The following is a 26,274-nucleotide window of genomic DNA, read 5'->3' on the forward strand; positions in this document are numbered from 1 at the left end:
GGCAGAATTGGCGAGAGACTGGTGCGCTTCCCATCAGGAACACGTGCGTTCTGGTCTCTCGCTAAGGCTGTCCTAGGGAATTTCTGTCAGCCTTCTTTTCCATCTTTGCACAGGGACGGTGAGTCATTGGCCCATACCGCGAAGGAGAAGGCCGATCTTTTAGGGTCTCTCTTCGCGTCGAACTCGACTCTGGATGACCAAGGAAAGTCACCTCCATCAATCCCGCGATGTGATACGACGATGCCGGAGGTTAAATTTCGGCAAAGTGCAGGTCGGAAAGCACTTCTTTCCTTGGACATTCACAAGTCGAGTGGACCCGATGGCATCCCTCCAATCGTGCTACGGACATGTGCTCCCGAGTTGGCACCGGTCTTAACGCGTCTTTTCCGGCAATCCTACGCATTAGGCGTCGTCCCGAACTCCTGGAAGACTGCTTTGGTGCCTCCGATCCCTAAAAAAGGCAACCGCTCAGATCCGTCCAATTATAGGCCTATAGCCATCACCTCCTTGCTCTCCAAGATAATGGAGTCCCTTATTAACTGCCAGCTCCTGCGGTACCTAGAGGAGAATCAGCTGATTAGTGACCGCCAGTACGGTTTCCGTCGGGGTCGCTCAGCCGGTGATCTTCTAGTTTACCTTACTCACAGGTGGGCTGAAGCAGTTGAGAGCAAGGGGGAGGCATTAGCAGCCAGCTTGGACATAGCGAAGGCCTTCGATCGTGTATGGCACAAAGCGCTTCTTTCGAAGCTTCCTTCTTATGGGCTTCCCGGGAAATTATGCAATTGGATTACCAGCTTTTTGGCAGATCGGAACATCAAGGTCGTTGTCGACGGTGCATGCTCTGACTTAAAATTCGGCAATGCTGGTGTTCCACAAGGCTGCGTTCTATCACCCACTTTGTTTCTTCTGCATATCAATGATTTGTTGCAAATCGGGAACATTCATTACTATGCAGACGACAGTACCGTTGACACCTTATACACCGGCCGCGCTAATATTTCTCGGGAAAACGTCGAAGAAAACCGGAACAAACTTGTGTCTGAAATCGAGTCTTCGTTAAATGAAGTCTCGAATTGGGGCCGGCTAAATCTAGTACATTTCAACCCCAAAAAGACGCAAGTTTGCGCGTTAACCGCTAAAAAAACACCATTTGTCGTATCGCCACGATTTGAGAACATTCCGATAGACGCTACAGGTGGTATCGGAATACTTGGCGTTGATATTTCGAGCCTCGTTCAGATCCGCGGTCAATTGGAAGGCAAACCCAAATTGGCTTCAAAAAAGCTGGGTGTGCTCAGCAAGGCGAGACAGTATTTCACGTCGGCCCATCGCCTGAAACTTTACAAGGCGCAAATTCGGCCTCACATGAAGTACTGCTCTCACCTCTGGGCGGGTGCTCCCCAGTACCAGCTCCTTCCATTTGACCGCATCCAACGTAGAGCGGCTCGAGTTATCGACGATCAAGCCCTTTCCGATCTCCTTGATCCTTTGGCTTTTGCGTAGAGATGTCGGATCACTCTGCATCTTCTACTGAATTTTCACGGGGAATGTTCCGAGGAATTTTTATTTAACACTTTTTGTACACCACAATTACAATTACAAACGATTACAGAATACACAAACTAAAAACTAATGGTGAAACAAAGGCGGCCTTATGGCTTACTAGCCATTTCTTCCAGACTACCTTGGGTTAGAAAGTTGTCTGTGGAAGACAGTATAGGGTGGTGCAATTATAACTACTCTTAAAATGAATACAAGCTAAACACATATATAAATAAATAACAGTAATAAATATTCAATAATGTGCATACGTACATATATCAATAAATACCTACATACATACTTAGATACATACATACATACATACATACATACATACAAGTATACATATAAATAAATACATATATATACATAATACATACATATATGACGCATTAAAATCATGTCGTCATCGTTACTATGATGAGAGATAGTAGTTCTTAACAGCGTTTTTGAATGCATGTAATGTTTTTGACTGTCGAATACTCAATGGCAAGTCGTTCCAAAGAGTTACAGCCTGAACAGTGAACGACTGGCTGTAAAATTTACTGTTATGAGCGGGCATTTTCAGTACGAGCCTACGTGTTGGTCGAATTCTAGGCTGGTCTCCTAAAAATTCAAATTTCTCCTTCAGATAATGAGGAGCATTTGGATTAAATAACACACAGTACAGAAGAGAAAGAGTATGCAGGTTCCGGCGACGGCGTATAGGAAGCCACTTGAGCTTTGAACGAAACTCTGAAACGTGGTCATACTTTCGGAGGCCGAAAATAAACCGAATAGCTAGATTTTGTAATCGCTCAAGATAATTAAGTTGATCCTCGGTTAGATTAAGATAGCTTGCGTCCGCGTAATCGAGTATTGAAAGAAGGAGAGAGTTTGCAAGCATAGTTTTGGTAGGAATTGGCAGTACATTTTGAAGTCGTCGCAAAGAACTTAAGGAGGCGTATGTTTTTTTTCCAATCTGCTTTAAATGCTCCGACCAGGAGAGAGTACTATCAAGCTGTATGCCAAGGTCTCTAACAGTGGAGCAGTAGGACAAGTTAGTGCCATTGTACACAACACGTGGCATCTCCGCCCAATCAACCCTTGCCATCATGGCCGGACTACCAATAACAATGACCTGTGACTTTGCGGGATTGATGTTGAGCCCATACCGTTGACTCCATTTATGGATAGCCAACAAATCATTGTTAATGGCAGCGACAGCACCAGTTAATCTATCAAGGGTTGAGTGTCGGTAAATTTGAATATCATCTGCATACATATGGTAGAGAGAAGAGATGACATGAGTAATTGAATTAATGAAGATTGAGAAAAGTAAGGGAGACAACACGCCACCTTGAGGTACCCCAGCGCGGACTTCGCGCCATGACGAGTATGATTCGTCCACACGAACTCGCTGTCTTCGACCACTGAGGTAACTTTGAAGCCAGTCTTTTACGGATGGAGATATGTTAAAAGAACATAACATACTCAACAAGATGTCATGGTCAACGCAATTAAATGCGTTACTAAAATCAAGAAGCACTAAGATTGTGAGTTGTTTGGAATCCATGGCCAATCGAATGTCGTCTGTGACTTTAACTAAAGCTGTAGCCGTACTATGACCTGCTCGGAAACCTGATTGGAGAGGATTGAGAAGGGAATGCTCATTAAGGAAACTATTTAGTTGGTGTGAGACGAGCTTTTCAAGGACCTTGGATAGGAAAGGAAGAATTGAAATGGGACGGAAATCAGAAGCTGTTAAGGGATTACCTTTTTTAGGGATGGGCATAATTTGCGCATCCTTCCATGTATCAGGAAACTTGCTGCAGGTAAGGGAAAAATTTAGAATATGGGTCAAAATGGGAATCACAATATCGAGGATGGAAATGATCATATTACGGCTGATACAGTCTGTACCAACAGCATTCGAGGATATAGACATAATGTTCTTTTTAACATCACATTCGGTAAAAGACGTGAAGCTAAACGGAGGAAAAGTAGGAGTTGAGTAAGTAGAAATAATATTTAATGTGTTGATTTTATCGCCACTATTAAGTGGGTTTGAAAATGAGAAGTGTTGACTCAAAAGTTCAATATCTAGATTAACAGGAGTATTATGGGAAGATTTACCAACTCCGAGTGATTCAAGAAATTTCCATGTTTTCGCTGTGTCGCCGTTCTCGACAGATTGATAAATATGGCGTCGTTGTGCATCTCTACAAGATGTATTGCAGCGATTTCGCGCTTTGTTATACTGCTCCCTGTTAGAGTCGGAGTCATTTAACTTAAATTTGTACTTGGCCTTATTCTTTTGTTTTATGAGATATTTTATTTGGTCCGTCAACCAAGGTGCTGGAAGATGTTTTTTTTTAATTGGTTTTATAGGTTCATGTTTGTCATACAGCTGCGTAATCAACGAGTTAAACACATTAAGTTTTTGGTCAATTGTCTCAGCAGTGTAGACCGCAGACCAATCTAACTGAGCAGCATCATCACAAAGACGGCTTTGATCCATTCCACCAAAACTACGCTGCAGAAGTATTCTCGGTTTGAATTTAGGAGGACGGAGTTTATATGAGAGATAAATCATGTCATGATAGGAAAAAGCATCGGCGGAACATTGGCCAAATTTAGCAACAGAGTCTAAGGAAGAGACCATGATAAGGTCAAGAAGCGATGGAGAACAGCCGGGGAAATAATGGGTAGCCGATAGGGGTAAAATTTTTATATTATGGGATTCTGTTATATCCACTAATTTCTTACTATTGGTGTCGCCTTTAAGTAAGCACGTATTAAAATCACCCATTATAATGGAATAGCTGTAACTAGGTGTTAAATTACCTAAAAGGGATTCAAAAAAAGAATAGTAATTATTCTGAGAATTAGGGTTATAATACACGCCAAGAAGGATTTTAGTGCAGTTGGAAAGTGAGACTTCAGTAAAAAGATGTTCGGCCGTATCGAATTGAGCAGATGGAGTTGACAAACTAAGTATGGTGAACGAGATGTGGGATCTTAAATAGATCGCCACCCCACCCCCTCGCTTACCAATGCGGTCGTTGCGAATAAGTCTAAAGCCTGGTAACGCGTAAAACGTAGACGGTAGACATGGCTGTAGCCATGTTTCAGATATAAGTATGGCGTGAATATTATGGGAATCAAATGACGCAAGCATATCAGGATAATGAGCCGGTATACTTTGAGCATTAATATGAATGATATTAAAATTTTTCAAGCAATCTGAGAAATAAGAATCTATGGCGACATTAAGTGGAGGAGGAGATGTACTGTGGTAACTATCATCACTCGATGAATCGTCGGACGACGACAAAGACAAAAAATAGTTACTATCAGACGACATAACGAGTATATATGGACTACAATTATATATAAAATATAATAATAATAAATTAATATAAGATATATATATATATATATATATATATATATATATCTTATAAAAAATAAAATAAACTAATAATATTATGATTTTGATTGGGATTAATCCGAACAATTGGAATTGTTCGGATTAATCCCGGCTGCTGAATTTCACCTTCGGACATCTGGTGTTGCAGATGTCCATGGGCGGTGGTAGTCACTTTCCATCAAGTGAGCCTCCTGCTCGTTTGCCACCTATCTCATAAAAAAAAAATCCTCTCGGCACGCTAGACCTTAGGATTAAGGTTCCGTATAATGGGGCTATAATGGGGCGAAGTTCCAGTCTGCTAAAGCAGAGCGGAACAACGTGAGTCCCCAATGTACTCCCCACCGCCCCAGTCGGTCGTTAGCCGTGTCGACGGCAGCATCGCAACGGAATTGCTACGTTGCTGCCGCCCACACGTTTCCAGGGAGCACCACATGGAGGTGACTGACATGCTCCCCGTCCTAAGAAACCTGAACTCCTCTCACTTATTAATTCATATAAACCTGTTATTATTGCTATCTCTGAGAGATGGTTGATTCCTGGTTCTCGTTTTCGGGTACCGGGTTTCTCCTGTTCGAGGGATGACAGAAATAATGGGAATGCAGATTGTGCCATCTTGATCAGGCAGTTATTCCCTTCTCCCAAATTCCCTTACCTACTTTTAGCCAGCACATCAATACTGTGGCTATCAAAGCCTTCAACATCTCCTTCTTATCCATCTGCATCCCTCGCCCTAGCCCTTCACTTGCTCCTGAATTACACTCCATTTTTTCCCAAACCCTGTTCTTGTCATGGGGGATTTTAATGCCCACCATACATTATGGGGTTATTATTTCTGTGAGTGATTTGCCCCCTTGTTGGTGGACGTTGTTGATGATGTAAATTTTTGCATTCTCAATGATGGTTCGCCGACTCGTAGAGTTTATCCTAATCGGAATCCAAATTCTGCTATTGATTTATCCATAGCATCCCCGTCCCTTTCCTATCAAATATCTTGGAATATCCTCCCATCTACGTTTAAAAATAATAATAATAATAATAATAAACATTTATTGAGCAAATAGCACTACTTTCACACAACATAAAAAACGAAACATAACAAAGTATCACTTATCCTAAAATACATCAAACAAGAAAAAAATAATAATAACTAAAAATACAATTACAAAAGAACAAGTTTTGAGAGTAAAAAAATAATAATTAGAATAATATTAAACAATAAATAGTGTGCAGCAGTATAATTTAGCCAAAAGGAAATCCACTCAGTGAAAAATAGTAACATAGTTGCTTCTACACTGATTTTCAGTGGTCTCCTAATGCTATTGCGGAACTGACAGCGGTAGCAATAAAAGAGCGATATTAAATTGATGCAATTAATAATAAAAGAGGAAAAAAAAAATAAAATCAACATAATAATAAAGGCAGCATTAAACATAATTCTTATTCTTCATTAAACATAATCCTTCAGTCGATTCGTTAAAATCAAACCGTCATACCTCTTCACAAAATATTAGATTTATACCAGAAAATATAGTGTAATCAATTAAAATTAATCGTTAACCTGTTAAATAGTGCGTTACTCATAAAATTTGTAATTTTTACATTATTATAAAGTGGAATAATTCAATTATAGTAAAATAAAAAATCAGTTGAATACGAATCAGCTGTCAAGTGCATGATAGTGCGTTATTTCTAACGCACGCGATTGACGCGGTTACGTGTGCGACGCAAGTGTCATCTTCGCGTGGAGTGCATCGCGTGTGACTCATTCGCTGTACGCGGCGTTTTCGTCAAAGAATAAAAGATCCGAGCGGACAGTTCTGAACGCTTTACTCTGAGAGACATTAATTATTTTATTCGTGTGTCACGGGTATTTAAAACTGGTAAAGGACTTAAACAAAATAAAATGCTCATCAGCTACATGTGAGAAATATTTTTGCAGCTTGTGTATTAATTTATCCGGTATATCTATTGAAAAAAAAGGCAACTGGAAATGTCCCGATTGCTGCGCGTCTCATAGAAAAGGAGGAGATAATAATTCTACGCCTATAAGACCCATGGCTGAAAACGTCACCTTTCGAAAGAAACCTGACACAGACTACGAACCTGCCACTAGCAACGATGTAAAGAAGCTCACCAGCGAAGTACGTTTCCTAACTCAAGAGATTTGTTCGCTAAAGATGCAGCTTGAGAATGCTATTTTATCATTATCCAGCTGCGAGAAAAGACTTGATGAGTTAGGATCCGCAATAGCTAAAAGTGATACTCGTATACAGCACCTGGAAGACCGTGAACAGCAAACGGATATATTAAAAGCAACAGTCAAAGACTTACAACAAGAACTGAACATGCAGTGTCAAAATCAGTTACAAAACGAGCTAGAATTTAAAAAAAAAATCAAAATCAATGTATACTTTATTCAAGTGGCTTTTACAAGCAATTTTGAATCGTCATTTAACAATTAAGTGAAGCTACCACCGGTTCGGAAAGTAGATTCTACCGAGAAGAACCGGCAAGAAACTCAGTAGTTACTCTTTTTCAACATTTAAAAAAATACAGTCATGTTAGTTAATTTTTAAGTTAATACAATTATTAAATTAATATATCCTGCCTGGAAGTCAACAGGTATTAATTCCACGCTTTTTTATCATCTACAAAATCTTGTATCGAATAATACGCCTTTTTCATCAATGTATTTTTCATAAACGATTTGAATTTACGAGACGGCAAAGTTAAAAATGTCTGTGGAATTTTATTATAGAAATGGATACCTTGCCCCAAGAAATATTTATTGACTTTGCGGAGTCGGAAACTGGGCGTTATAAGCTTATCCTTCTAGTGCATATACAATGATTATCACTGATTTTATCAAAGTTATCAATGTTACTGTGAATATACATGATATTTTTGTAAATATATTGCGACGCAACAGTAAGTATTCCTACTCTGTTAAAAACATCCCGAAGAGAGTCTCTAGCTCCAAGATTATAAATAAACCGAATTGCTCTCTTTTGTAAAATAAAGACAGATTCAATGTCTGCAGCGTTACCCCAAAGTAATATGCCATATGACATAATACTGTGAAAATAACCAAAATAAACTAAACGAGCGGTATCAATATCAGTTAGTTGTCTAACTTTTCTAACTGCGTATGCTGTGGAGCTGAGTCTCCCTGTTAGGGACGACAAATGGGGACTCCACTGAAGTCTAGAATCCAATTCTATTCCCAAGAACACGGTAGTATCGGCTACATCAAGCGGGCCACCGCTTAAAGATATATTATAATTATGCTTCCTAACATTGGGTAGGGTAAAAACTACACATTTTGTTTTTTGAGTATTCAAAACCAAATTATTTACATTAAACCAATCTTGTATCTGTAAAAAGGCACCGTTCACATCGTCATAGTCAGTTTTTTTCCTGTCAACCTTAAAAATCAGTGAAGTATCGTCAGCAAACAATACTATATCACAAATACCTTTAACAAAGAAAGGAAGGTCATTTATATATACTAGGAATAGAAAGGGACCCAAAATTGAACCTTGTGGAACACCCATTTTTAGCGTAGATCCAGTAGACTTTATTCCATTAATGAAAACTTGCTGGATTCTTTGACTTAAGTATGAAGCAATGAGATCAAGAGCCCTACCTTTAACGCCGTAATATTTGAGCTTATAAAGAAGCGTCTCGTGTTCTACACAATCAAATGCTTTAGATAAATCACAGAATACTCCAATAGCATTCTGTGATTTCTCCCAAGCATCGTAAATATGCGTAAGAAGCGCAATTCCCGCATCAGTTGTTGATCGACCTCTTGTAAAACCAAATTGCTCACTATGAAAAATTTTATTTGTACCAAAATGGATAAGAAGTTGATTTAAAATATTTTTTTCGAAAATTTTACTTAAAGATGGGAGTATTGAAATAGGCCTGTAATTACTGGGATCGCTCCTATTTCCATTCTTAAAAAGTGGTAAGACTTTACTACATTTTAACAAGTCAGGAAATGAACCCGTGTCCAAACTCTTGTTAAAAATTATTTAATCAGTAACTCCTTTGTGGGGCAATGTATACGGTTTTACAACAGGATCCCAGAAAGCGTTCAAAATGCCTCTGTTGCCAAATTTAAAAAATATATTAAGGAACGCTTGAGTGCAAAAGGTTATTATACAATTAATGAGTTTATGATCGATAGCACACTTTGGGAATAATACGATCGCCTCCTGGCTATTTCATCTCATATTAAATTGTTTATTTATATAATACATAAGACAAACAAAAAAAAAAAAAAACCCGCTGAGTTTCTTTCGCCGGTTCCTCTCAAGTCAGGGTATTTTCTTTCCGAACCGGTGGTAGTGTTTCAATTGACCATCAATAAGAAAGTGTAATGCTTCTATATTGAATAAAGATATTTGAGTTTGAGTTTGAGTTTAAAGGCCATATGTCACTTTCCTACAAATAAACAAGATCCTCATGAACTACTGAAGATCGAAGGATCGATTGACGCTAAAAATTCTTTAAACAAGTGCAATTTATATTTTTCAACTGTAGGTCATACTCTACCTAGGGATATTTTAAATAAATTACAAAACTTATCCAAAAAAAATAGTGCTGAACTCTTTCTTTATGAAACCGATTGACGAATATGAACTGAAGTCTTCAATTACGTCACTTCAAAATGATAAAGCTCCTGGTATCGATGGTCTAAGTAACGGTCTTCTAAAATAAATAAAATACGTTATTGTTCCGCCTCTTACAATTATATTTAACAAAAGTTTGGAGACTGGTATCTTTCCCGAAAAGTGGAAGATCGCGTATAAAACCAACTTATAAAACTGGCACAAAAGATTCCCCGCTATCCGCTTTCTCAAAACTACTTGAGAAGGTGGTTAGTAAAAGGTTGAACAATTCATTGAGGCTAACAACTTGATCTCCCGCAGGCAATTTGGTTTTAGAAAAGGAAAATCTACAGAAGACACGATCAATTTGCTTACATCTACAGTGGCATCTTACGTGGGTGATAACAAGCCTAGTATTGCTGTATTCTTGGATCTGTCGAAGGCTTTTGACACCGTCTCGATACCAATACTTTTAGGAAAGCTGGAATCCCAATTCGGTATACGGGGTGTAGTACTACATTGGTTTAAAAGTTGCCTTACGGATAGGAAACACTGCACTAGAGTCGGTTGTTACGACAGTAACCAGATAGCAGTCAATTTTGGCGAACCCCAAGGTAGCATTCTTGGACCTACGCTTTTTATCATGTACATGAATGACATACACGCCAACATAGGCGGTGAAATAATCTGTTATGCAGATGACACAGTTATTATCTATAAAGGATCCACTTGGTTAGAGGTATTTGAAAAAGCTGAGGTAGGTATACGACACGTTCATCTATATGGTTGTCTCACAATCTCCTTACGCTTAATAAATCGAAAACAAATTACATCTGTTTCCATAAATCAGCGATTTCTGCACCTAATCCAACTTTAAAATTAAAACTTCACACCTGTGTACGCAGTGACAAATGCAAATGTGTTGCACTGACTAAAATAGATGCAGCAAAATATCTTGGAATTCTTATAGATCAAAATTTGAACTTTAAAGCTCACATCAAATCTCTTTCTGGTCGCGTCCGCAAAGTCATAAATATTATGAAAATACTTCGACAGTCAGCATCATTAAACACTTTGCGAGCCGTATATTTTGCTCTCTGTTAGTCACTGATTGCCTATTGTATTAGTTCCTTGGGAAGCGCTTGTAAAACGCATTTAATTCACCTCGAACGAGCCCAAAAATCAATGCTCAAAACGATGTTGAACAAACCCTTTGACTATTCAACAACCAAGCTTTATCAGGAAAGCGAAGTTCTAACTGTACGCCAACTATATATATTAAAAACCGCACTTAAAGTACATCACTCAACTATATCTTCAAAAGACTTACAAAATTTTACTCAAACGTCGGGACTATAGGCTCCCCTTGCCCAAAATTAAAACATCTTTTGCTAGACGCTTCAGTCCTTTCATTGAGTCGTTTATTTACAATAATGTAGCCAACGCTTGTGATATTAAACATTGCTCCGTTAAACAAGCCAAAACAAAAATTATTTCTTGGCTCTCCTTGGCTTAATTAACAATACCCAAACGAACACAGAAAAAAACATTCAGCGATTTGACAATAAATTATAATACTACGTTTTTAAGTATTTGGAAAAGACAATATAAGGTAAGAAGTATTTTTATGACACCAAAGATATATGAATTATGTATGATTATAGTAAATTCAGTTTTATTCACATATATATTTAATTACACGCTAACATAAAAACCCAATATCATAACTTATTTCGTTTTATCTTAAAGGTATGGATTGAAGAGAGTTATGAAAAAGGGGCGGTTAAGATGACATCTCATAAAAAACAAAGCAGCTGAGCGTGGAATGGCTTCCACGTCATGGGATCACCAGGCGATAACGCGATTCTTGCCTATTGCAATCGGACCGCAAACCAAACGGGTTCGTATCGTAAAATTATAATTAATTTAATTTTGCAAAATACGTATACATGAATATTAACATAATTTATATTTAAATTTTGTCAACGACATATAAATTAATTTTGTATATACATTTACATACCCATGTGTATAAATAAAAATATAAATAGATAAAATAAAGAAATAAAAAAATAACTGCGATTGAATTAAATGAATAACATTAACGTCAAAAAGATAATAATTAATAGGTATTGCTTAGTTTTGTCTAGTTTAAGAATTTTTTTGTTTATTTAATTTATTATCGTGATTTCAGGTCACGAAAAGGAGGTCATGAAGCAGGTCATTCCAGCACCTGGTGGCGCAGTACCTGAAACTTCCTCGGAATGCCGCTGTTTTATGGATTGGCATTTTCAGCTTAAACAATGACGCTCTTGTAATATGCTCACTATTGTTATTTTTTAACGACTGTAGCTTATGATAGAGGTGAGGTGGAATCTGATATTTTATAACACCAAAAAGTAATGTAGCGAAATGTGCTTGCATACGGTAATTCATTTTTAAGATATTAGCAGTGTTTAAATATGTTGTGACATGTGTACGCGGCGGAATATTGAAACAGTAACGAGCGCAGGAGTTCTGCACTCGTTGGATGATTTTTTTAGTACGGGAGAGTAAACGTGGCCCAATAACAGCATAATTAAATTTTGACAAAACAAGTGCCTCATATAATCTTATACGAACTTTAATACTAATAGAATCCCTGATGTTATAAAGTATTTTTAATCTATAAAAGCATTTTTTTGCAATATTGTTTACATGTTTTTCAAAACGAAGGTCCTCATCAAATAGGATACCTAGGTTTCGCGCTTCGGACACTCTGTGGATGCGTCCACCGTTTATTTCAATAACAGGATCATAGCTGCTTATTATTTGAGTTTGACGCTCTGTACCTAAAATCATGTACTTAGTTTTATTAGAATTAATTGATAGCGTGTTTGAATGTGACCAGCGTGCTATTTGGTCCAAGTCATGATTAAGTTGTTGTAGGGTCGTTTGTGTGTTGCATGGTCTAAAAGAAATATATAACTGCAGATCATCAGCATACAAATGGTAGTTGCAGTATGTTATTTTATTTTATATTTTTTAATCTCATTTAAGGAACTGAGTCAATAAGATGACTATGTAGTTCTCGTAGGGCTACCTTTTATATTACAAAACTAAGCTATGACTAACTTAAAACTAATTAATTCTACGATCCAAGTTATTGCGCACCATCTTATACATCTTTTTTGCTGCTGCGGATGTTGGATTTGTTAAAATAATGTTTTCGAATCCTAATGTCCTCTCTGGCACCTCAGTTCGGACACACTCTCGATCTTATATAATATAGGCTATGGGTGTTCGTCGTAAAGACGAGGTACATCGAACCAAATGCTGCAAAGCAATTCTTGAATCCGAAAGTATTATAAATTTATCATAATTTAACGATTGGATGTATGCCATAGCTTCAGATATACCAAGAAGTTCTGCGTGCATGATAGATATCCTTGAGTCTATCTTGATCCGTAAATTAGAATCCATTTTGATGGTCATAAAAGGCAACACCGATACCATGGCTGCCCAGTGAAGCATCGGTAAATGTATTATAAAAATCTGAGTATTTGGAATTTAGATGTTTAACGCATTTCAACTTTAGATCAATTATAGATCAATTATATATTTAGATATGAACGTTTAGCTTTATGCATATCTGGCAATACTGAAATAATGTTCTGAGAGACATTCAATTGAGCCATCCATGTATTCCATCCATCAGATGGCGCAAAGTGCAATAAGTGTAAGTGGTGAGAATGCTGTCCATCTGACTCTGGCGGTCACTAAGAAATTAGGCATGGCTCTCGACTCCTGCGATATTGTGAGCGCGGAGCGAGCCGGCCCGCATCGCGCACTAGTGTCGAGTGGGGAGCGTCAGCGTCCGCGACCAGTGAACGTGCGATTGGCGCGGCGGTCTCTGCGCGACGATATCATAAAGACGGCGCGGGTACAACGCGACACCGACACATCAGGCGTCACTGACGGCAATCCGTCCCGAGTCTATATCAATGAGCACCTGACTCGCTTTAATCGCCTGTTGTTTTATAAAACGAGAGAGGAGGGAAAACGACACGGTTGGCGCTTCATATGGACGCGAGAAGGGAGAATATATATATATATATATATATATGTATATGCGACGTAAGACGGATACGGCAGTACAACGCATTCGGACAGAATGTGATTTAAGTAAGATTTTTGGTTTAAAATAATTTGGCAATTAACCAATTTTATAAGAGTTGTGTATTTATATTACAAATATTTTCTAATATTGTTCTTGTTTGTTTATAGTCTTAGTAAAATTAATTCATATGCCTTTATTGGTATGTCTATATTTAGTTTTTTTGTCTACTCTTACTATATACTTTTGTTAAGGCTGGATAATGATCAAAATTATTTGTAATTTGAAACACATTGAAGCAAATTGAAAACGCAATTTGTAACCCGCAATGACGTGTCCCCGGTTAGTATGATAAAATATTTAATATTGTATGAAACTAATATAAAATTATTTATATACTTCTACATTCACCACATTAACTATTATGTTCATTTGAATAACTCTAAGTATTTTCATCATTCTTTTATATACAGCTTAGTATAATGTTATGTAACGGTCATATTTTGTACATCTCATTTATTTTTTATCTTTTTATATATTTTTACTTACTATAAAAAATGATCAATTATAAAAATCTTAAATTGGGTTTATTCAACCCGGGTTCGCTTGGCTCACATCACGACGAGTTTATAGTGCTTATGGAGCGCCATGAGGTAGATGTTATAGCAATTAACGAGACATGGTTGCGCCCGGGAGAGGAGGGCAGAGCTCCTGTTGTGCCTGGCTACCGCTTGCGACACATACCACGGCCAGCGAAAATACCACTAAGTGGCGTACAGAGCAGACGTGTAGAAAAATTATTTTAATTATTTAAATTTTCCAGCAAGTAAAAAGCGTCTTTCATCCTCACTAATAAAATCGCAAACTATTTACAAATATTGTGAGTTGTTACGACCTTTGACATTGCAGTACCTCGACCCGGTAACGGAACATCCCTCCCCTCACCACCTCGAGGAAACGAGACGAGCTCTTATTTTTTTTTTTTGTTCGTCCGGTAAGTTACACAGAACAACATGAGTGTAGTAAGATCTCCGACTGGAAGTGCCACAAGCGTAGTACGAAGTGACTCACAACCGAACCTTTCAAGAGTGAATTCGAAAGATGAATTTTCGGGTGCAACTAAAATAACATTTCGCAGCAAACGGAAGCACTATGAACAGGATGACCATATAAGGGATGAACTGAGTGAAATACGGCAGCAAATGTCTAATATTATGTCAACATTAACTTCTATAAGTAACAGTCAAAAAGACTTCATTGAAAAAATTACGGAGGATATTACTGCTATCAAAACACAAGTAAGTGACATAAAATCGACTATTGAGTCTCTAACAGTAGAACAAGATATAATTAAAACTGACCTAACGTGTTTAAAAAATAAAAATATAACTCTAGAGAGTAAAATACAAAAACATGAAAATTTAGTTGAAAAAACAGATTCATCTTTAGAAAACGATTCTTCTTATATCAGTGAAAATGTATTAGCAGAAATTAATGAACGACAATTAAGAAGTAAAAATTTAATACTTGTTGGAATTCCGGAACCAGTTGCAGCCAGTAAAGATGAAAGAATAGAGAAAGATAAGACTGAGGTAAGCAATGCCCTAAAAAGAATTGTTGCAGAGTGTCCAGAGCCTGAAAGAATCTTTCGTCTTGGTAAATATGATCCTAAACACAACCGTCCTATAAAAATAATATATAATAAAACCAAAATATTAAACCCACCTAGACACGAATGGATAAATAAAGAAATTATAAATCAAATCAATCAACGGAACATGCTATGGACCAGATATAAAAGTAATCCTCATGATGAAAATTGTAAAAATATTTTTATACAAAATCGAACTGAAGTAAATTCAAAAATACAAGAAACAAAAAGTAAGTTCTATCTTTATGCTTTTAATAAATGCAAAAATAAACCTAAAAAAATGCAGAATTTAATGAACAGCCTCACCAATAACAAACATAAGGAGATCGTAGCACCAAACAATCTTCAAATATTAGACAAATGTGTAACAGACATAAGGGATATCTGTGAATGCTTTAACGACTTCTTTTCAAATGTAGGATCGGTATTAGCTAATCAAATTCCTAAACAGTATCACAGTAAGAATTCTATATATTGTAAGCCTTCATCTAAAACAACTACGCTAACCCAATTTACACCGACTACAGAAAGCGAAGTAGCTGGGATCATACGTAAGTTAGATTCCAATACTAGTTCGGGAATAGATGGTATAACAACTAAATCACTAAAATGTATTTCAAACTTAGTAGTTGGAGAAATTACTCGCTCTATCAATAAAAATCTTAAAGATGGAACATTTCCAGATAGTCTTAAAATTGCCAAAGTCACGCCAATATTTAAGACAGGGAGTCAATCAGAACCAAGTAATTATCGACCCATATCAGTTCTTCCTGTTCTCTCAAAAATCTATGAAAGGATTATCTATAATCGCTTAGATACATATTTAACTAGCCAAAATTTTTTGTATAAGAAACAGTACGGCTTTAGGCAAAAATCTAATACTCTATCTGCAACGGTAGATCTGATAACAAAAATAAAACAAAATATCGATAACAAGCAAATAGCCTTAGGAATATTTATTGACCTTAAAAAAGCTTTTGACACTATAAGCCACAACCTGCTGCTACAAAAATTAACGGCCATCGGTATAACAGAAGACGCATATAATGTTCTTAAATCTTATCTCACGAATAGAGTCCAGATTGTTAAAATTGGTAATATACAAAGCAGTCCTAAAAAAATTACGTTCGGTATACCACAAGGATCGATATTGGGACCACTGTTATTTCTTATATATATAAACAGCATTCAGAATATTGGATTAAAAGGCGACGTTACTCTTTATGCTGATGATACGTCCCTGTTTTATTTTGGTAACTCCATCAATACGATAATTTTAGAAGCCCAAGAAGATTTAAATAAATTAAATAACTGGTTTCAATATAATCTACTAATAATAAACACTACCAAAACAGACTATATAATTTTTTCAGCAAAAAATAAAAGAATATCACACCACAAACCATTAATGATAAACAATCAAATTATAAAAAAAGTAGGTGAAGAAAAGTACTTAGGATTAATTTTAGACAGCCACCTAACTTGGAAACCACATCTTGAAAAAATTAAAAACAAATTAACATCATTGAGCGGAATGATCAGAAATATTACTAGATGTCTTCCACGCCCAGTAAAGTATAGTGTAATATATGTATATTAATAGAAATCTGGGGTACAGCGGCCCCAACAAACTTAGCGCAATTGCAAGTTAAGCAGAACAAATTAGTAAAAACACTTTTTAATTACGACTTTCTCACATCAACTCAAAAAATTTACAAAGATACAAAAATAATGAATGTCGCTCAAACCTACAACTACTTTATTTGCATACTTATCAAAAAAATAATGGACAAGAATATACACACGGAAATACAATTTAATAAAAAACAACACTCACAAAGAATAAAATTAAGAAACGCTAATGATATAAAACTATCAAAACCTCGCACTATTAACTGGAAATAAAAATATAATGTTTGACGGAGCAAAACGATATAATAATTTACCTAAAAATATTAAAGAAACAAAAAGTATGCGTCAGTTCAAGATGCTATTAAAAATATATGTTAAAAGACCAGACCATCCACAATAATGCAAAGTATTCACAGATACCCTCTTTGTAATTGTATTTATTTATGTTTTACTAATATTATGCTTCCTTATAATGTTACTTTGTTACGCCGCTAGGCAATTATTGTAATTGTTTATTTAATGTTCTCATGTAAGTGAATGTCATGTATTCTTAATGAGAAATAAAGATCTTTAACCCGAAATACGTTCACGAGGTGGCGGTGTCGGTTTTTACGTCGAACGCGGTATATCTGCGTGTACTTGTACATCCGATATAACCTCTTGTAGAACAAATGTGGGTAAGTATCAAAATAAATAGCAAAACTATAATTGTCGGCACAGCATACCGCCCTCCTTGAGGAAATATTACAACTTTCTTTGACGCCTTGATAGAATCTATAGGCTTACCCTATCATGATAATCTGTACTTATTAGGAGATTTTAATATTAATTATATTGGCACTCGAGATCATCATAAGCAAGCATTGGACTTTCCTGTTCCTTTCAACTCATGACTTAACACAATATGTCACAGAACCAACACATTTTACACTATTATGATTGATCTTATTTGCTCAAATACTCCGGTTGGTCAAATTACAGTAGACCACGTAGCGGAGTTCGGTGGCCATGCCTTTATATCCTGCGAAATAACTATTAAAAAAAATAAAATCTTACCAAAAACTATTGCGTTTAGACCTTTAAAAGATATTAATTCAGAACACCTTACTGAAGCACTTAAATTAATTAACTGCTAGAGTGTGAAGAATATCGAGGATATGAACGACATGGTGACGTATTCACTAGTGATTTGCTGTGGGTATTTGACTTAGTTGCTTAGTATTAAAATGATTTATATTAAGGAAGATCAGTACCGCTGGATAACGTATAATATAAAGTTATTGATGGATCGTCGGAATGAGGCACACGTTAAGGCAAAAAGATCTGGGTCGGAAACAAGTAAAAATTATTATAAAAACTTAAAACCGCAGGTCACCCAAGCAATTTATCGAGAGAAGTCGGTTTATTTTAATTTCCATATAAACTCAAATATCAAAAACTCAATTATACTTTGGAGTCACTTAAAAAAACATGTTAACATAAAACAAAGGCATAATAATATTATACCAGAAGAACTTAATGATCCGAATACGTTAAATAACCATTTTTTGAACATTCTTGGTAGCAACTACGTTTCTCCGTCGACAATCGATTATTATGAGATGCATAAATAGGGCTCAGCTATTTTCACGTTGGTTACTGTCGATGAATTAGAGGTCTTAAAAACGGTAATGCTATGGGTATAGACAGTATCTCATTGGATATGCTCCTACTGACTTTACCGAGTACACTGGCACATATCACTACAGTTATAAATAAATCTATTACAAGCAAGACATTTCCGACCTTGTGGCAGACGGCTCTAGTGAGACCTATACCCAAGAAAGACAATGTTAGTGAATTTAAGGATCTTCGACCAATAAGCATATTACCTTGTATTTCAAAAATATTGGAGATAATTGTGTGTAACCAGTTAACAGGATTCTTAGAGGCTCACAATATCTTACCCACAAGACAGTCCGGGTTTCGAAAACATCACAGCACTACTACCGCGTTATTGGATGTGATTGACAATGTGTTATGTGCACAGGATAGGGGTGAGGGTACGATTCTTGTTTTGTTAGATTTCTCGCGTGCCTTTGAAACAATAAATAGGACGTTATTTTTAGCAAAACTGAGATATTACGGGTTCAGCTCTGACGCAATTCAATGGTTTTCTAATTATTTAGGAAATCGTAAACAAATTGTAGCGGTAATAAATGAGGATGGGTCGAGGGCTCTCTCTGATTGTTGTTCCGTTCACAGAGGCGTCCCCTAAGGATCAATATTAGGGCCTATTATCTTTGCGCTTTACTGTGCGGATATAGTTGAAAACATAAAACATTGTAATTATCATATTTATGCTGATGATATACAAATATACTTATCTTACAAAAATTCAGAAGCAAATATGGCAATACGAAATTTAAATGATGATCTTAAACGTATTTCAGAATGGTCAGATTGTCATAATCTCATTTTAAATCCGAGCAAAACCAAATATATTTTAGGAACAAAAAAACATGTGAATTTAATTAATGACCTAAATCCATTCTTGCATATCAAAGGAGAAAGAATAGACCGAGTCACGGAAGCACGAAGTTTAGGCTTGTTGATCGACGAGCGATTAACATTCGAAAAGCACACTATAAATATAGCTCGCAATTGCTTTTCATGCTAAAAGTCTTATATCAGATCCGGGACGTGCTAAGTAAAGATATGCGTATAAAATTATGCGACACTTTAGTGCTTTCGAAGTTTAATGATGCTGTCATCGGGCCTAGATTACTCACAGGCACAAAAAATCTTATACAGCGGGTACAAAATGCATGTATAAGGTACTGCTTCAAAATACCGCCTCGCGGACATGTTTCCCCTTACCTCAACAACGCCCGAATAGCGAGAATGGAATACCGTAGGCAACTGCACTTTGCAACCTTGTTGTTTGGTGTAATTAAAAATAAAACGCCTATATATCTATACAATAAACTGAGTTGGGCCAATGAAAGTAATAGAAGTTACCAAACGAGAGCTTCATCTTATATGCTGAATGTGCCGTCACACCGCACAGCAGCATTCCGCGGCAGTTTTCGGTACGCAGCAACGAAGTGTTGGAACAACATCCCCCCTCCGCTTCGGATCCTAAAGACCGTAAAAACATTTAATATTAAATACAAAAAATATTTATTTAATCTACAGTTAGAATTGGAATAATAAATATATATTCGTATTTATGTATATGTATAATTATATACATATATGGTTGTATGTGTTTTTATGTATATTTGAATACTTTATTGTACACCACAAATTAAACAGATTACGCCTTATAGTAAGAACATATAAAAAATATGGTACAACCGGCGGTCTTATCGCTTTAAAGCGATTTCTTCCAGACAACCGAGGTGATATGGAGTAGTAGCCAACAGAGAAATGGTAGGTGGTGTAAAATAGACTACATGCATAGATACAAATAATATAATACATAAATAAACTACTACATACATATAGCTAGGTACATAAATACATTTATACATACATATATACATAAAGTCATACATAAATACATACAGATATATACAAATAACAAATGGTATCTAGTCGAAATTCAGTGTGAGAGTGTGAGGTAATATTTAATAACTTTAGTTTTAAATAATGTTAAAGAGGTTGCAGATTTGATATTAAGCGGGAGGGCATTCCACAATCGAGTAGCCTCAGCCGTAAAAGTTTTTTTGGAAAAAATTGTTTTCTGCACAGGTGGATTTAAAAGTAAATTTTCAGATGAACGTAAGTTCATGTTGTGTCCGTCAATAACATTGCGAGAATTCAAAAATTTAAATTTTTCTTTCAAATAAATAGGTGAGTGAGGATTGAATAACACACAGTACAGAAGACAAACAATATGTAGATTCCGGCGAAAACGAATAGGTAACCACTTGAGCTGAGTACGAAATTCAGAGACATGGTCATATTTGCGTAAGCCAAATATGAACCGTATAGCTAGATTTTGAAGACGCTCAAGTTTATTTGATGATGAGATCTAGTTTATTGATGATTCGAGATAGCCCAGTGGTTAGAACGCGTGCATCTTAACCGATGGTTGCGGGTTCAAACCCAGGCAAGCACCGCTGATTCATGTGCTTAATTTGTATTTATAATTCATCTCGTGCTCGGCGGTGAAGGAAAACATCATGAGGAAACCTGCATGTGTCTAATTTCATCGAAATTCTGCCACATGTCCATTCCACCAACCCGCATTGGAACAGCGTGGTGGAATATGTTCCAAACCCTGTCCTTAATGGAAGAGGAGGCCTTATCTCAGCAGTGGGAAATGTACAGGCTGTTACTTTACTTTTTTTTACTAAGTTTATTTAATTGGTCCTCATTTAAATCTAGATAGCTTGCGTCTGCATAATCGAGAATAGATAGAAGTAGAGAGTGTGCTAACATAGTCTTGGTGGAAATAGGAAGACAAGAACGGAGACGTCGTAGAGAGCCCATCGCCGAAAACATTTTCCTGCTGACTACATTTAACTGATGTGACCATAAAAGTGTAGAATCTAGATGTATACCGAGATTTTTTACCGTAGAACTATATGGTATAGTACAATTATCTAATATAATCGTAGGAATGTTTCTCCAGTCAACTCTTGAAATCATAGCGGTACTGCCAATAATAATGGCCTGTGATTTTGATGGATTGATCTTTAAACCATAACACTTTCTCCAATCACTGATTGTAACCAGGTCATCATTAATGGCAGTGATAGCGCTGGGCAAGTTATCCAAGGTTGACTGGGTATAAAGCTGGAGATCATCTGCATACATGTGGTAGAGAGAAGAAATCTTTTGAGTAATAGAATCAATGAAAATTGTAAAGAGAATAGGAGACAACACGCCACCCTGAGGCACTCCAGCACGTACTTCACACCAAGACGAAAATGTCTCGTCTACCTGAACACGTTGCCTTCTGCCTCTAAGATAACTCTGAAACCAGCCAATCACCGATGGAGATATGTTAAGAGAACGCAGCAAACTCAATAAGATGTCAAAGTTGACAGTACCGAAAGCATTGCTAAAATCTAACAATGTCAGCACTGTAAGTTGTTTATTATCCATGCCCAATCTAATGTCGTCGGTAATTTTCACGAGCGCTGTGACCGTGCTATGACCGGAGCGGAAGCCGGATTGGAGTGGATTAAGAAGGCTATGCCTATTTAGGAATGTTATTAATTGCTGGAGCACTAGTTTTTCTAAAACTTTGGAAAGGAATGGAAGGATGGAGATAGGACGAAAATCACAGTAGTTCATAGAATTAGCCTTTTTGGGGAGTGGAATAATACGGGCTACTTTCCAGGCATCGGGGAACTTTGAGGAAGTGATGGATTCATTAAGGATATGAGTAATAACAGGAGCAATAGTTTCAAGGATAGGTATGATCATATTACGGCCAACGCCGTCGTCGCCCACGGCATTAGAAGAGATGGACACTATGCTCTTCTTAACATCACATTCGGTGAAAGGAATGAAATTAAACGGTGGATAGTCAAAGGTTGGCAAACAAGAAAGAATATTTAACGTCCGCTCTTTTTCTGCGTTGTCAGTAACGTCAGATGAAGAAAAATGCTAATTAAGACACTCTATGTCAATGTTACGGTGAAGAGAATTATGGGATGATTTGCCAATTCCAAACGATTCGAGGAATTTCCAAACTTTAGCGGGGTCGCCGTTTTCGACTGATTTATGAATGTGGCATCAGCCTCAAATTGGCCGTGCGTGAAGACAAAATCTGGAGATGACACTATAATGAGATCAAGAAGTGAAGGGACACAGTTAGGGGGGTTGTGAGTGGCCGAGAGAGGCAAAATATGTAGGTTGCACGCTTCAATTACAGAGTTGAGCTTTCTGCATCGGTTGTCACCTTTAAGGAGACATGTATTAAAGTCACCCATAATTATGGTATGACTATATAAGGGAGACAAATTAATTAATAAACTTTCGAATGCAGAAAAATAACCAATATGTAGAGAGGGAATATAAAATACGCCGAGAAGAATTTTGGTGAGAGAAAGAGTTATTTCGATGAGTAAGTGTTCAGCAGCATTAGTTGGAGGAGGCTGAGTCGACGAGCTAACAATAGTAAAGGGAATATAAGAACGAAGGTAGATCGCGACTCCACCCCCACCTTTACCAATGCGGTCGTTACGTATCAGTGTAAACCCTGGTAAGCAGTAAGATATAGATGGTAAACATGGCTTTAACCAGGATTCGGAGATGAGAATCGCGTGGATATTACGAGATTCAAATGACGCAAGCATATCGGGATAATGGGCCGGAATACTCTGTGCATTGATGTGAATAACGTTGAAATTCTTCATTGAATCTGAGAAACAAGAATTAAGGACGACGTTTAAAGGGAGGGAAGATGTACTGTGGAAACTATCCTCATCCTCAACTGACAGATCTTCATTTGATGAGCAAGACAAAAAATGGCTACTAGATATACTATTATTTAATGACATTATGATAGTTTTATAATAGATATATATAAGATACAATAATAAAATAAGAAAATTATATATAAATAACGTATAATAAATAGTAAATATGTTATAATAATAATAAACAAATAAAGGCAGAAACCAACCCACCAGCGGTCTGAGAGAAAAAAAAATCACTTAAAAGGTAAAAACAAATTCAAAACCGTTGTAAACTAATAGACAGTATCAAGTAAAAATAAAACACGTTACAACAAAGACAACAACAAAAGGAAACAAGTAAAAAATAAAAAAATATAAAAAAAATTAAAAAAAAAAGCAAAGGAAAAGAACAACAAGTAACATATTTATAGTAACAAAAATAATATATGATTAATGCAATAAGTAAACTTTACTAGTATTGAGATAAAGAAAAAATAATGTAGAAGCTAAATTATGATAAACATTCGTTATGACATTTATATCTCAAAGCAATAACGGAACGCAATATGAATGCACTTGTCAAGATGTCAACGTGACAGTGTTTAGTTGTTTACATTTTACAACACAAAATTGCTTACTACCTGATTTGTTATATTTTATTACGTGATAAAACTAAACTGAACATTGAAATAAACAAAAACAAGATAGTAAAAAGAAAGAAACGAAGTTGATACAAGTACTCGCGAAAGGAAGACGTTAAATGTTAAATAATCTATAGAAAAAACAAAACTATACAAGATAATAAGGATAAATTATTTCTTAACGTTCCTTTTAGATCGCAAATATGTTGTTTTGCTATCCTTAACTGCATTTGAGACAATAGTCGCAGCAGAAGGGCCCTGAACCTCACTGTCACTGGGGATGGCATCCAGTTCCTGTTTTGTGTGAACACGATGCTTCGACTGGTCGGACCCCATAACCACCACTACACCATTATCAGTCCAGCATCTGGATATCCTAAATCGCTGCCGGGCTGCTAAAAACACTTCATAGCGACGTTTGGTCAGAAATTCAGATATGGTGATACCGGTGCCTTTAAGGTTCTTTTTGGCACCCCAGACCTTGTCTTTAACCGAAGTATCCTTGAACTTCACCAAAATCGCACGTGGCTTACCTTTGCCAGGCTGACCAAGGCGATGGTAACGGGATATGGAGTCAGCTGTTAATCCAGGGAGTTTAAGGTGATCGCCCAAAACTTTTGAGATATGAGCCGATATATTCTCATGTTTGTCCTCCGGAACACCATGGACCAGGAGTATTTTCCTACGTGACCGCATCTCCATCACATCACATTGTTGAGACAGCAACTCCACCTGCAGTTGCAAACTTTCAAGAGCCGCTATTACAAAACTGCGGAACGAATTGAATTGGCTGTTGATATTGGACACGGGGCTTGAGGCAGGAACAGCATTTCTCAAGTCTCTCTGGAACTCTGCCATCCTTAAGTTAAAGTGCTCCGTGAGCTCCGCTATGTTATTATCATCACAGGTTTCAAAGTTGCGCAAAGAAATGTATAGAGCCGTGTTCGTGGAAAAAAGACAAGAATTCAGGTAACTAGAAGTGGTGCGATCGCCGGCGGAGATATGCACCATCACTCCTTCTCACCGCCTTTGTGTTACTGATAGTAAGAGTGGACTTAGATTTTTAGTGGACACTGGTGCGAACATTTCCGTGTTACCTTATGTTAAGAAACTATTTAGTGATAATAAATGTGACAATTATAAACTATATGCCGCAAACGGTAGTGAAATAAAAACGTACGGTAGTAAGACACTAGATTTAAATTTTAATTTGCGAAGGCCTTACCGTTGGACTTTTGTGATAGCCGACGTAAAGCAACCGATATTAGGTGCAGATTTTTTAGGTTATCATAAGTTATGAGTGGATATTGACAAGAGAAAATTAATAGACAAAGTTACTAATGTTGTCTTAAATTTTCGCGATGATTACACATTTAAATAAAACTATTTATAACGGATGAATCGCGTATATTAATTATTTACTTTTGACCACAAACACTGCAAAGTGCTCGAAACGTCGGGATGTTTAAAAATAAAAATAATTAATATACGCGATTCATCCGTTATAAATAGTTTTATTTAAATGTGTAATCATCGCGAAAATTTAAGACAACATTATGTGAACCAGTACGGACTGGAAACATCAAATCAAATTCGCCGGTTGGAGTACCTAAAAGTCAAACATGCCCGATACGTAACGTCCATGAACTTCCTGAAAAGATGCCGTGATAATAATCTCATTCCGGTTTGTGTAAGGATCGCACCTAAGAAGGACATAAAGCATGGTGATAAAATACTCAATCAGGCAAGTAAGAAATTATTGTTGCAACTCATCCGAGAACATCGATTTGACGCGCGACGGTTAACGGATCAAATTGACAACCTCAGTAAAGAACTCGAGTCACGATTATCAAAAACAGATTGGCAAAAATGCTGCGATTTTACTAATAAACGAGCCGCTACAAAATATAATAATTTAAAATTAAAACAAATCAAAAAGTTCGAAAAACTCAGCGGAGTAAAATCAAATTATAAAAATTTCAATAATGGCAACACCGGGGAAATTCAAAAACCTGCGCGTACGTCACTTGTCAATCTGTCAAAACAAAGTTTAGATGAATCGACTATTGCGGTGTTAAACAAAGGCCTAAATTTTGCACCGGCTCCATCCAAAATACCGTTTGAAGACATTATTTGCAATGTGGAGGAGTGTCTTTTCAAAAATAACATCACAAAGGAAGACTCGGAAGCTATTCGACAGGACATTTCGAGTGTTTTACGTCGAAGCCGGCCACCGAAAAGAAACCTTACTCGTGATGAATCTATTGCACTGAAGAACTTACGCAA

The 26,274-nt window shown here is 36.7% G+C and overlaps 1 pseudogene; it reads left to right on the forward strand.

Moving 5' to 3' along the window:
* Nucleotides 1–1,125: 1,125 nt before the first annotated feature.
* LOC124542686 lies at nucleotides 1,126–5,086 on the forward strand (annotated as a pseudogene).
* Nucleotides 5,087–26,274: the final 21,188 nt, after the last annotated feature.

This window comes from Vanessa cardui, chromosome W (assembly GCF_905220365.1).
Source record: "Vanessa cardui chromosome W, ilVanCard2.1, whole genome shotgun sequence".
Classification (NCBI taxonomy): domain Eukaryota; kingdom Metazoa; phylum Arthropoda; class Insecta; order Lepidoptera; family Nymphalidae; genus Vanessa; species Vanessa cardui.